This window comes from Triticum aestivum, chromosome 6A, assembly GCF_018294505.1.
Source record: "Triticum aestivum cultivar Chinese Spring chromosome 6A, IWGSC CS RefSeq v2.1, whole genome shotgun sequence".
Taxonomy (NCBI): Eukaryota; Viridiplantae; Streptophyta; class Magnoliopsida; order Poales; family Poaceae; genus Triticum; species Triticum aestivum.
This window is the reverse complement of record NC_057809.1, coordinates 128,146,664-128,159,772: the sequence shown is the minus strand read 5'-3', so window position 1 is coordinate 128,159,772 and position 13,109 is coordinate 128,146,664.

Genomic DNA, 13,109 nt, shown 5'->3' with positions numbered 1-13,109 from the left:
AGAGGCGGGCGGCGACACTCGGTGGGTGCGGGCGGCGGGAGGAGCCAGGCGGCGGGGCGAGGCGGCTGGGCCGCGGAGGCCCCGCACGGGCTTTGCGGGCCAGCGGCAGGAGGCGGGACGGCGGCGGCCACGTGTAGAGCAGCGGTTGGCGGCGGCGATTTCGTCCGGTGCGGCCCAGACGTGTCCGGCGCGCCGGATGGAGCGGGGCTAGGGTTAGGAAGGGGAGATCCGCGAATTGGAAATGGGGGTCTATTTATAGAGGTAGAGGGAGCTAGGAGTGTCCAAATGAGGTGCGGTTTTCGGCCACGCGATCGTGATCGAACGCTCTAGATGATGGAGAGGGTTTTGGTGGGTTTTGGGCCAAAATGGAGGGGTGTTGGGCTGCAACACACACGAGGCCTTTTCGGTCCCTCGGTTAACCGTTGGAGTATCAAACGAAGTCCAAATGGTACGAAACTTGACAGGCGGTCTACCGGTAGTAAACCAAGGCCACTTGGCAAGTCTCGGTCCAATCCGAAAATGTTTAAACCCCACACACGAAAGAAAGGTAGAAATGACCACCGGGGGAGAACGAAGCGCCGGAATGCAAAACGAACAACGGGGAAAATGCTCGAATGCAAGAGATGAACACGTATGCAAATGCAATGCACATGATGACATGATATGAGATGCATGACAATGATAACGACACACGGAGACAAAAACCCGAACCCGAGAAAATAAAATAACTTAAGGCCGGAAACGACAAGAGTTGGAGTACAAATTGGGTAAGTTATATCCGAGGTGTTGCACTAACCCCGGATTAACGCTGTTTTCAGCAGAACTACCATGGTGTTGTTTTTCTGCAGAAATAAAAGTTCTCAGAATGGAACAAAACTTTGCGAGGAATTTTTATACAAGAAACAAGAATTTCTAGAGCCAAGACCTACGGAGAGGGGCACCTGGGTGGGCACAACCCACCAGGGCGGGCCCTCCTCTCCTGGCGCGCCCAGGTGGGTTGTCCCCACCTGGTGGCCCCACAGACCCTAAAACTGACGCTATAAAATCCTATTTTTCCAAAAAAATTAGGGAGAAAGAATTATCGCGATCCATGAGACGGAGGCACCATCACCTCCTGTTCTTCATCGGGAGGCAAGATTTGGAATCCGTTTGGGGCTCCGGAGAGGGGGATCTTCGTTCTTCGTCATCACCAACCCTTCTCCATCGCCAATTCCATGATGCTCCCCACCGGGAGTGAGTAATTCCTTCGTAGGCTCGCTGGTCGGTGAGGAGTTGGATGAGATTCATCATGTAATCGAGTTAGTTTTGTTAGGGCTTGATCCCCAGTATCCACTATGGTCTAAGATTGATGTTGCTGTGACTTTGCCATGCTTAATAATGCTTGTCACTTTGGGCCCGGGTGCCATGATTTCAGATCTGAACCGTTTATGTTATCACTATTATATCCATGTTCTAGATCTGATCTTGCAAGTTATAGTCACCTAGTATGTGTTATGATCCAGTAACCCTGGTGTGACAATGGTCGGGACCACTCCCGGTGATGACCATAGTTTGAGGAGTTCATGTATTCACCGTGTGTTAATGCTTTGTTCTGGTTCTCTATTAAAAGGAGGCCTTAATATCCCTTAGTTTCCAATAGGACCCCGCTGCCACGGGAGGGTAGGACAAAAGATGTCATGCAAGTTCTTTCCATAAGCACGTATGACTATTTACGGAATACATGTCTACATTATATTGATGAGATGGAGCTAGTGCCGTATCGCCCTAGGTTATAACTGTCTCATGATGAATATCATCCAACAAGTCACCGATCCAATGCCTACGAATTTATCCTATATTTTTCTTGCTAAGTTACTACTGTTATCATTACTGTTACACTTGCTACAAAATTATTGCTATCACTGTTACCGTTATCGTTGCTGCTGCTACTATTATCAAAACTATCATACTACTTTGCTACTGATCACTCTTCTACAGATAATTAATCTTCGGGTGTGGTTGAATTGACAACTCAGCTGCTAATACCTTCCAATATTCTTTGGCTCCCCTTGTGTCGAATCTATAAATTTGGGTTGAATACTCTACCCTCAAAAATTGTTGCAATCCCCTATACTCGTGGGTTATCAAGACCTTTTTATGGCACCGTTGCCGGGGAGCATAGCTATATTTGTTGAGTCACTTGGGATTATTATCAATATATCACTATGAAGAATATGAAGGATGCAAAGACTAAGATTTTTCCCTCAAATACGAGGGGAGGTAAGGAACTGCCATCCAGTTCTGCTTTAGATTCACCTTCTGTTATAATTAAACTTGCAACGCCACCACATGCTATTAGTTCGGATATGTCGCAAGTTATTGATGATGCTACTTCTGCTATGGATAATGCTTATGATGATGCTAGTACCTTGCTTGATAATGATGATGTGCCACTAGGTGAATTTCTTGATAAACAAATTGCTAGAGTAATACAACATGATGTTGTTGAATCTGATGATGATCTTGAAACTGAAACTCCTGAAACACCTGCTAGAACTAGCCTTCCTAGATATGAATTGCCTAAGGTACCGGAAGGTTATGTTATGAATGAGGAGACAACTAGAGATATTCTTGCTTGTAGGGATAGAGATGATCTAGAGAAATTATTATGCAAGTATAAAGAAAATCTATGAATGCTAGAATGAAATATGATCCTAAGTTTGCTACTTCATCTATATTTATTGATGATAAGGATTATGAATTCTCTGTCGACCCAGAGTTAATTACTTTGGTTGAATCTGATCCTTTCCATGGTTATGAAACTGAAACTATTGTGGCACATCTTACTAAGTTGAATGACATAGCCACCCTTTTTACTCATGATGAGAAAACTCGCTATTACTTTATTATCAAATTATTTCCTTTTTCATTAAAGGGTGATGCTAAAGCTTGGTATAATACTCTTGCTCCTGGTTGTGTGCGTAGTCCCCATGATATGATTTATTATTTCTCAGAAAAATATTCCCATGCTCATAAGAAACAAGCTGCCTTGCAGGAAATATTTAACTTTGTGCAAATTAAAGAAGAGAGTCTCCCACAAGCTTGGGGGAGGCTTTGCCAATTACTTAATTCTTTGCATGATCATCCTCATAAGAAAATGAAATACTTGATATCTTCTATAATGGACTAACCGATGCTTATAGGGATTTCCTAGATAGTTATGTTGGTTGTGTTTTCACGGAACAAACTGTTGGTCAAGCTAAATAATTATTGAATAACATATTGAAAAATTATGATGATTGGACTCTTCCTGAACCACCAGCTAAACCCACTCCGAAGAAGGTGGGTATATTATATCTCAGTCCTGAAGATATGCAAGAGGCAAGGAAATCTATGAAGGAAGAATGTATTAAAGTTGAGGATGTTAAAATTTTACCTCCTATTGAAGAAATACATGGGCTTAATACACCACCCCCTCCTAACGTGGTAGAGGTAAATTCTCTTATGAAGTTCAATGATAATGCCAATCCTCACAATATGCATCCTAGCCAATGCCTTTATGAGTTTGAAAACAATATTAGAAAACAAGATCACTTCAATGCAAATGTTATGAAATAATTAAAATACAATTCCGATATGATTGCTCGCTTGAGTGACTTGTTATTTAGAATATCAAATGATGTTAGAGGTGTTGGAAATCATGCTTCTATGGTACAAACCCAGTTAGAACAAGTTGCTAAATCTCAAAGAGAGTTGCTAGATGAAATGAATAATAATATACATGACTTTGCTGTTAGAGTTGCAACTAGAGGAGGCAAAATGACTCAGGAACCACTTTATCCTGAGGGACACCCAAAAAGAATTGAACAGGATTCACAAAGGAACAACACCACTGCACCTAGTTCTTCTAGAAAGAAAAATAAGAAGAAAAATGATAGGACTATGCATGCTCCTAGTAAACCTAAAATAGAGAAACCTCCTAATAATGATAATGAAACTTCTATCTCTGATGCAGAAACTCAGTCTGGTAATGAACATTCACCTAGTGATAATGAAAAAGATAATGCTGATGTTCAAGAAAATAGTCAACCAAATAGTAAATAACCGGACAATGATGTTGAGATAGAACCACCTGTTGATCTTGATAACCCACAACCTAAGAATAAAAGGTATGATAAAAATGACTTTGTGGCTAGAAAACATGTAGGATCGAAAGTATGTCTAGAGGGGGGTGATTAGAATACTTGACCAAATAAAAATCTAGCCTTTTCCCAATTTTAACTCTTGGCAGATTTTAGCAACTTAGCACAAGTCAAGTAATCAACCTACACATGCAAGTCTAAGAGTATAGCAGCGGAATGTAAAAACATTGCACATGAAGGTAAATGGAGGAGTTTGGAGGGAGCAAACGCAATGTAGACACAGAGATTTTTGGCATGGTTCTGATAGGTGGCGCTATCGTACATCCACGTTGATGGAGACTTCAACCCAGGAAGGGTAACGGTTGCGCGAGTCCACTGAGGGCTCCACCCACGAAGGGTCCACGAAGAAGTAACCTTGTATATCCCACCATGGCCATCGCTCACGAAGGACTTGCCTTACTTGGGTATATCTTCACGAAGTAGGCGATCTCCTTGCCCTTACAAACTCCTTGGTTCAACTTCACAATCTTGTCGGAGGCTCCCAAGTGACACCTAACCAATCTAGGAGACACCACTCTCCAAAAGGTAATAAATGGTGTGTTGATGATGAACTCCTTGCTCTTGTGCTTCAAATTATAGTCTCCCCAACACTCAACTCTCTCTCACTGATTTGGATTTGGTGGAAAGATGATTTGAGTGGAAAGCAACTTGGGGAAGGCTAGAGATCAAGATTCTTGTGGTCGGTGTCGGTGTCAAAACCGGCGGATCTCGGGTAGGGGGTCCCGAACTATGCGTCTAGGCCGGATGGTAACAGGAGGCAAGGGACACGAAGTTTTACCCAGGTTCGGGCCCTCTCGATGGAGGTAAAACCCCACATCCTGCTTGATTAATATTGATGATATGGGTAGTACAAGAGTAGATCTACCATGAGATCGAAGAGGCTAAACCCTAGAAGCTAGCCTATGGTATGATTATTCTTGTCTATGTTGTCCTATGGACTAAAACCCTCCAGTTTATATAGACACCGGATAGGGTTAGGGTTACATAGAGTCGGTTACAATGGTAGGAGATCTACATATCCGTATCGCCAAGCTTGCCTTCCACGCCAAGGAAAGTCCCTCCCGGACACAAGACGAAGTATTCAATCTTGTATCTTCATAGTCCAGGAGTCCGGCTGAAGGTATAGTCCGGCTATCCGAACACCCCCTAATCCAGGACTCCCTCAGTAGCCCCTGAACCAGGCTTCAATGACGACGAGTCCGGCGCGCAGATTGTCTTCGGCATTGCAAGGCGGGTTCCTCCTCCAAGTACTTAGTAGAAGATTTTGAACACAAAGATAGTGTCCGACTCTGCAAAATAAGTTTCCACATATTGCCATAGAGAGAATAATATTTACACCAATCTAATTTGCTGACGTATTCCGTAGCGTGACACACCACGGCCAAGCCTTTATCCGAGTCGTTTCATTATCCCACCTCAGCGCGTTATGCGAGGCGGTTTCCTTGGCACGTCTTGTTAAAGCAGAGATCGTATCCCCTTATCCCGGGATTCTCATCAATACGGGCGTGGGTAACCCAATCGCGCCATTGATTATGGCGCTTGGAGATAAGCGAGTTTTACTAGGCTGGTGGGGACATGTAGTTGCGTCCACCTATATAAGGGGATAAGGATCCACCTTTTCACCTACGCCTTCTTCCTCCTTCGCCTATCCATTCTTGCGCACTCGAGCTCCAGCGCCCAAGTCCGCACTCCCCACCTCAACCTCCTCCAGCCATGTCCGGAGCGGGAGGCAAGTGGATGGTCTCCTCCATCACGGAGGGACATATCAAAAAGCTGAGGAAGGCCGGATACCTGTCTAACGACACCACATACCGGCTCCCCGAAAAGGGGCAGCTCATCCCCACCCCTAGGCCCCATGAGAGGGTGGTGTTCCTCCCCCATTTCCTCCGCGGACTGAGCTTCCCTCTCCAGCCATTTGTCCGGGGGCTCATGTTCTACTATGGCCTGGATTTCCACGATCTGGCCCCGAACTTCATCCTCAACATCTCAGCGTTTATCGTCGTGTGCGAGGCCTTCCTCCGCATCTGCCCCCATTTCGGCCTATGGCTCAAGACTTTCAACGTCAAGCCGAAGGTGGTGCGCGACAACCAGGCGGAGTGCGGAGGCGCCATGGTGGGCAAGATGGCCAACGTCCTATGGCTCGAGGGCTCCTTTGTGGAGACCTTGAAGGGGTGGCAATCGGGGTGGTTTTACATCACCGAGCCGTGCGACGCCGAATGGGTCGCACCCCCCAAGTTCCGATCCGGACCCCCTACGCGGCTCACCTCCTGGAAGGAGACGGGCCTATCTTGGGGTAAAAAAGGAGAGCTGACCGGACTCCAAACATGCATCCAAACCCCGGCGGACAAGAAGCTCAAACTTGTCAACGTAGTCCAGGTTATGCTCATCCGCCTGATCCTCCCGTGTCAACAACGGGCTTTCAACCTGTGGGAGTTCGACCCGGCGCGGCACCAAACTCTGAGCAGGCTCTTCGACACGATGTACGAAGATGCCCGGAAGGTGCTTTTCAAAGGCGCCGAGGCTCCCGCATCCGCTACCGAGGATCACAGATTCAGTGCGCAGCGTCACGCTCTCGCGGTAAGCTGTTTTTTTTCCTTTTACAGGGTATCAGTTTTTCATAGTTTGACTCCATGCGGGATCTAAGCTCCCTTACCTTTGACAGGATTGGCAGGTGATGTCCGGACAGATCAACTGTCCAGCTCCTTTGCCCGAAGGCCTAGTGGACGCTCGCTTGGCGAAGCTGCTGGTTCCGGGACCCTATGTGGTGCCGGAGAAGAAGGCCGCAAAAAAGGCCGCGGGGACTCGAAAGAGTGCCCGGCGCCAGGAGGTGTCGGATCCATCATCCGATGGTTCCGAGGCGCATTCCTCCCGTGAAGACGAGGAGGAAGAAGAGGAGAACTCTCCCCCTCCAGCGGGAGGAGAGAAGAAAAGGAAGGCCACCCTCTCTGGGGAGGCCGGAGGGTCCAAGAAGGGAAAACCCATCCTCCGGACTACTCCACCGACGCCGACGGCGGAGAGGAGTGGCAGCCCAGGGCCAAGCCCCTGGCAAAATCGTAAGTATCCGGATACCAGAGTAATTCATAGTATTCGTTTATTGCACAACTTTCCCTTACGTCAAATATGTTTATGCAGCCCACCCAAAGACCGGCTCGATGCGTCGTCGAGCGGCTCACTGGACTCGTCAGATGTGAACTCGCTTCCGACGGCTTCCTCCTCCCGCCCTACGGACGACACCGAAGTGTTGTCCCAACAGGTTCAAAGACGGGAGGAGGTGGTCCTGGAGGCATCGCAAGGCGACCTCTCGGACTCCAGGAGTAAAGGGGATGAAACCCCTCAGGGCTCCAAGTCCGGCTCTAGGCCAGACACCGCTCCGGAACCTTCAAAGGTTCCAGAGTCCGGCGGGGGACCTCCTTCCAAGAGGAGCAAGTCCACCGTGCCGGCGGCCCCCATCCAACCGGAGGCACCGGACAATATGTTGGAGGCGCTCCAAGGCGCCTCCATCGACGAGGAGCACCGCACTATTATGAGTGCGGTGGTCCAGAAGGTTCAGTCCGCCAAGAGCGGACTGATTGAAGCATGTACTAGCCTTTTGACAGGCTTTGAGGTAAGTAAAGAATGTGTAAATAATAGTACCGCATAGACAGTAGCCCCTGATGCTCTGTTTGGCATTCGGGAAGAAAAGCCGAATAGAGGATCAAATAGAATTCGCAGGAGTCTAACAAAAATGAGTCAATATGCATATGCAGGCTTCCCTGCTAGCGTCCGCCGCACTGACTGCGGAAGTGGACACGCTAATGCAGAACCTCGAGCGGTACGAGCAAGAGCTCGGGCGTGCCAAGAAGCAGCTCGAGGACAATGAAGGTAAGAAATACCTTGTTTTTAAATATATATAAAAAGGTGCAATTGCAAAGAATGACAGGATTATCATGGCTATTTTAGGGGCCATGTCTGAAGTGGCGACCCTTAAGCAGGCGCTGGTCGAGGCCGAGAAGAGGGCGGCCTTGGAGCGCACCGAGCGGGAGAACTATGAGGCCGAGGTTGGCAAGGTGCGGCAAGAGCTCCAGGCTCTCATGGAAAAACATGAGAGTTTGGAGCTTGACTCAAAGACGCGAGCGTCCGAGCTCGCGGTGGCTATTGAAAATGCCAAGTCTGCCAAGGCCGAATCCCAGAAGACCCTCCAGGAGTTGGATGAGGTGAAGAAGATAGCGGTGGGTAAGGCATTCTTCATGCAAAGCAAACACATAAACGTGAGTTACTTGTTACTTACCCGAATCCGGAGCTCTCCAGGAGCGTTCGCAGATCTTCCCCAGAGTGTGTCCGATGCCGCCGCATTCTATCGAGCCGAGGAGGGTAGCTCGACAGAGAAGGTGTTCTGGTCTCAGTATGCTGAGGCCGGACACCCCGTGCCCCTGAGCGACCAGCTGAAGCAACTGGTCGAGCTCCACAAGGCGGCCGAACAGGCCATGAAGGGCCTCATTGTTCGGCTGTGGCCTGGAGGGGCTCTGCCTAGGAGCTATTTTGGGCTGGTGCGGCGGTTGGTGGAGGCCTGTCCAAGGCTCGAAGTCATCAAGCGCTCCGTCTGCATTGAAGGTGCCCGTAGGGCCCTTGCCCGTGCTAAGGTGCACTGGGGCAAGCTGGATGCTGAGAAGCTGGTGAAGGACGGGCCACCGCCGGGGAAAGAGCATCACAAGCCCCAGAATTACTATAAGGATGTTCTGAAGGGTGCCTGCCTTGTGGCGGATGAATGTTCTAGGGATGTAATTTTTGAGTCAAACTTGCTCGTTTTGTCCTGTGCGCTGAAAACTTGTTTATATGCGCTAAGCAATGCTGTTGGAATTTAAAACATTACCTTCTGTGCGGCTGTTTATCAATTCTGAGAGATGGCGAGTCGTCGGCTTCTGCCCCCATGCCGCTAGTGCTGGGGTGTTCGGGGATAAACCTGAGCGCTCTTTTTCCCATGTTTGGGTCCTCCGAGGGAGGCGCTTGGCCCAACGAACAAGGCAATCGGACTATAATGCGTGAACACTCTCACTTAGCCATAGAATTCTATAATTTTAAATTTCGGCGAAGCCCCTGGTATTCGGAAGACCGAGTTCGGGGTGCTATCCACGCCTTGGCTGGACAGAGCCGGCTCCACGCCCTAAGCGGCATAAGTCTTTAGGGACTCGAAAAACCTCTCGAACAGCGACCAGCTCTCGCTTCATCATGACAGTCAGTTTTAGCTTTCTCCACTGAGGTGCTCGGCCCAGCTCAACTGGGGCACAATCACAGTGGTTCTCCTAGTGCTACCTTAGCCGATATAGCGGAATGTAAGGCACCAAAACATAGGAGCCGGGCAAACCCAACTATTGACCCAAGACATGATTCGGAGCCGATGCATATAATGCTATAAGTTCGGGGTGCCGCACTTGTTAAAGTGTTCGGACTTCTCACACCATATTGAGGGGTACTAAAGCCCCTGGCGTATTTTGGCCGTACCAACATGTACGGGTGCAACATGTCGTTAAGGAACATATATAAAGAAAAAAGGTAATGCAAAAATAGATGAAAGCTATGCATTGTTTATTAAAAAGGGCTGCGATCAAAGCAGAACGATACAAATAATGCGATAAGTGGAAGGTTGGACTAGTTAACATGTCCGTTCCAGGGACAAGCTGCGGAATAGTATGCGGAACAGGTATACTGCTCATGATAGAGAACACCTGGGAGTTCCGTACTGTGGCGTGGCTTGTCTACTTCCCTGGTTCTTGCATCGTTTATGCGGCAATTGAACTACCGAACAGGCCTTCCGAAGGATGGAGTCCTGAAAGTAAGAGAGAAAAAATCGGCAACCCCTGGTACGGTTTAAGCCATATTTTTGGGCGTGCCGTGATGGTGCCCCTCCCCCTGTACCCATGGTATCTCTAGAGCGTAGTTATGTATGTGAAGTACTGGCGTCGCCTTTTTGCGAGGGTTGGGGTTGGGGCCGCATTGCTACGCCTGCTCGGATCATGCCAGGCGGTCTTGTTGTAGGTTACTTCGGGCGCGCTTGACGGTGTCCAGTCGTTTAGTGGCCGGACTGGAGAACTGCCTGGAGAGGCTGCTTTGTACTTCCGCTGCAAGGGCAGCCATGTGCTCCTCCGTTTGGAGGGAGCATTCGGTGTTTCCATTGACCGTAATTACTCCTCGAGGGCCTGGCATCTTGAGCTTAAGGTATGCGTAGTGCGGTACTGCATTGAACTTAGCGAATGCAGTGCGCCCGAGTAGTGCGTGATAACCACTGCGGAATGGGACTATGTCGAAGATTAACTCCCCGCTTCGGAAATTATCCGGAGATCTGAAGACCACTTCAAGTGTGATCGAGCCTGTACAGTTGGCCTCTACACCTGGTATTACGCCTTTAAAGGTCGTTTTGGTGGGCTTAATCCTCGAGGGATCTATGCCCATTTTTCGCACTATATCTTGGTAAAGCAGGTTCAGGCTACTGCCGCCATCCATAAGGACTCTAGTGAGATGAAATCCATCAATAATTGGGTCTAGGACCAATGCGGCGAATCCGCCATGACGGATGCTAGTGGGATGGTCCTTTCGATCAAAGGTGATCGGGTAGGAGGACCATGGGTTGAACTTTGGGGCGACTGGCTCTACCGCATATACGTCCCTTAACGCGCGCTTCCGCTCCCTTTTGGGGACGTGGGTTGCATATATCATGTTCACCGTCCGCACTTGTGGGGGAAAACCCTTCTGTCCACTGTTGTTCGGCGGCTGGGGCTCCTTGTCGTCATTGCTATGCAGCCCCTTGTCTTTATTTTCGGCATTTAACTTGCCTGCCTGCTTGAACACCCAACAATCCCTGTTGGTGTGATTGGCCGGCTTTTCAGGGGTGCCATGTATCTGGCACAAGCGGTCGAGTATTAGGTCCAAACTGGATGGGCCCCTAGGATTCCTTTTGAATGGCTTTTTCCGCTGACCGGATTTAGAGCCTCTGAATCCGGCATTAACTGTCGTATCCTTAGCATTATCGCCGTTAATGCGGTGCTTCTGCTTGTTGCGACGCTACCTACCACTACTGTCCCTGGTGTCTGAATTACTAGGGTTCTTGGTCATATTGTTGCTATGAGCAAGCCAGCTGTCTTCTCCCGCGCAAAAGTGGGTCATGAGTGTCATGAGTGCTGCCATAGATTTCGGCTTTTCCTGCCCAAGGTGCCGGGCCAGCCACTCGTCACGGATATTGTGCTTGAAGGCTGCTAGGGCCTCACCGTCCGGACATTCGACTATTTGATTTTTCTTTGTTAGGAACCGTGTCCAGAATTGCCTGGCCGATTCCTCTGGCTGCTGAATTACGTGACTTAAGTCATCGGCGTCTGGGGGTCGCACATAAGTGCCCTGGAAATTGTCAAGGAATGCGGCTTCCAGGTCCTCCCAAAAACTAATTGATCCTGTTGGCAAGTTGTTAAGCCAATGCCGAGCTGGTCCTTTAAGCTTGAGTGGGAGGTATTTGATGGCGTGGAAATCGTCGCTGCGGGCCATGTGGATATGAAGGAGATAATCCTTGATCCATACCGCAAGATCTGTTGTGCCATCATATGATTCGATGTTTACGGGTTTGAAACCCTCGGGGATTTGATGATCCATTATTTCGTCTGTAAAGCATAGTGGGTGTGCGGCGCCTCTGTACTGGGCGATATCACGACGTAGCTCCAATGAGTTGTGTTCGGCCCTGCCGAATTTGTGGCCGGCGTGACGGTTACCGTCTTGAGCCGTGGGGCGCCCACGCGATCCGTAGATCGAGCATGTTTGCCTTGCCTTGTCCTCCAACATGTCTCGTAAGTCCGGCGCATATTCCCGTGCCTTGGTACGGGGTGCGGCTTGAGTGGAGGGCCGGGAGGCCTCTCTGTCGCGGCCACGAGGTGGCCGGTCGGCCGCATCAAGTGCTTCCTCCTCTAATCAGGGTAGCAACCTGCGCTTTGGGTAGCTTTTGGAGGGGCGTTCGAGTTTATGCTCTTCGGCCGCAAGGACTTCAGTCCATCTGTCGACCAACAAATCTTGATCAGCTCTAAGCTATTGCTGTTTTTTCTTGAGGCTTCTTGCTGTGGCCATAAGCCTGCGTTGAAAATGCTCTTGCTCGACGGGATCCTCTAGCACGACGAATTTGTCGTCGTTGAGGCTTGCCTCGTCTTCGGAGGGAGGCATATAATTATCGTCCTCGACCTCTCTGTCTGCCGCTCTCTCATGAGGGCTGGTTTCTCCATCCTCCCGTGCTAAGTCTTGCTGGAGGGGGTTTTCTTCGGCACTTTCCGAAGTATTATTATCTCCCGTGCTGGAATCACCGTATTTGTTTTGGCGGGATTTTGAGCGGCGCCGCTGACGTCGGCGCTTAGGCTGTTTCTTGGAGGGGTCATCCTCCGTTGTTCCATCGCCATCTCCCTCTTTTGGGGTGTCCACCATGTATATGTCATATGACGAGGTGGCTTTCCAGGGCCTAGTAGGCGCTGGTTCTTCATCATCTCCTTCATCGGCGTCCATACCGTCGATGTCTTCGGAGTCGAAGTCGAGCATGTCGGTTAAGTCGTTGACAGTGGTGACAAAGTGGGTGGTGGGTGGGCTTTGAATTTCTTCATCGTTCGTACCCCAACCTTGCTGACCATAGTCCGGCCAGGGCTCTCCTGATAAAGACAGAGACTTCAGTGACTTCAGAATATCGCCGAAAGGCGAGTGCTGAAAGATGTCCGCGATAGTGAACTCCATGATCGGCGCCCAATCGGATTCGATCGGCAGGGGCGCGGAGGGTTCGGAGTCCAGAGAGGAGTCCGGCTCCTTGGAGTCACGAGTCTCGCAGAGTACGGGGCTGGTGTTCGGCTCGATCGCCGTTGGGGTCGCAGTCTCCGGGGTGGCGTCTAACCGCCCATCCTCGATCGGCGCAGTTGGCTCTGAATTAAGGATCGGAGC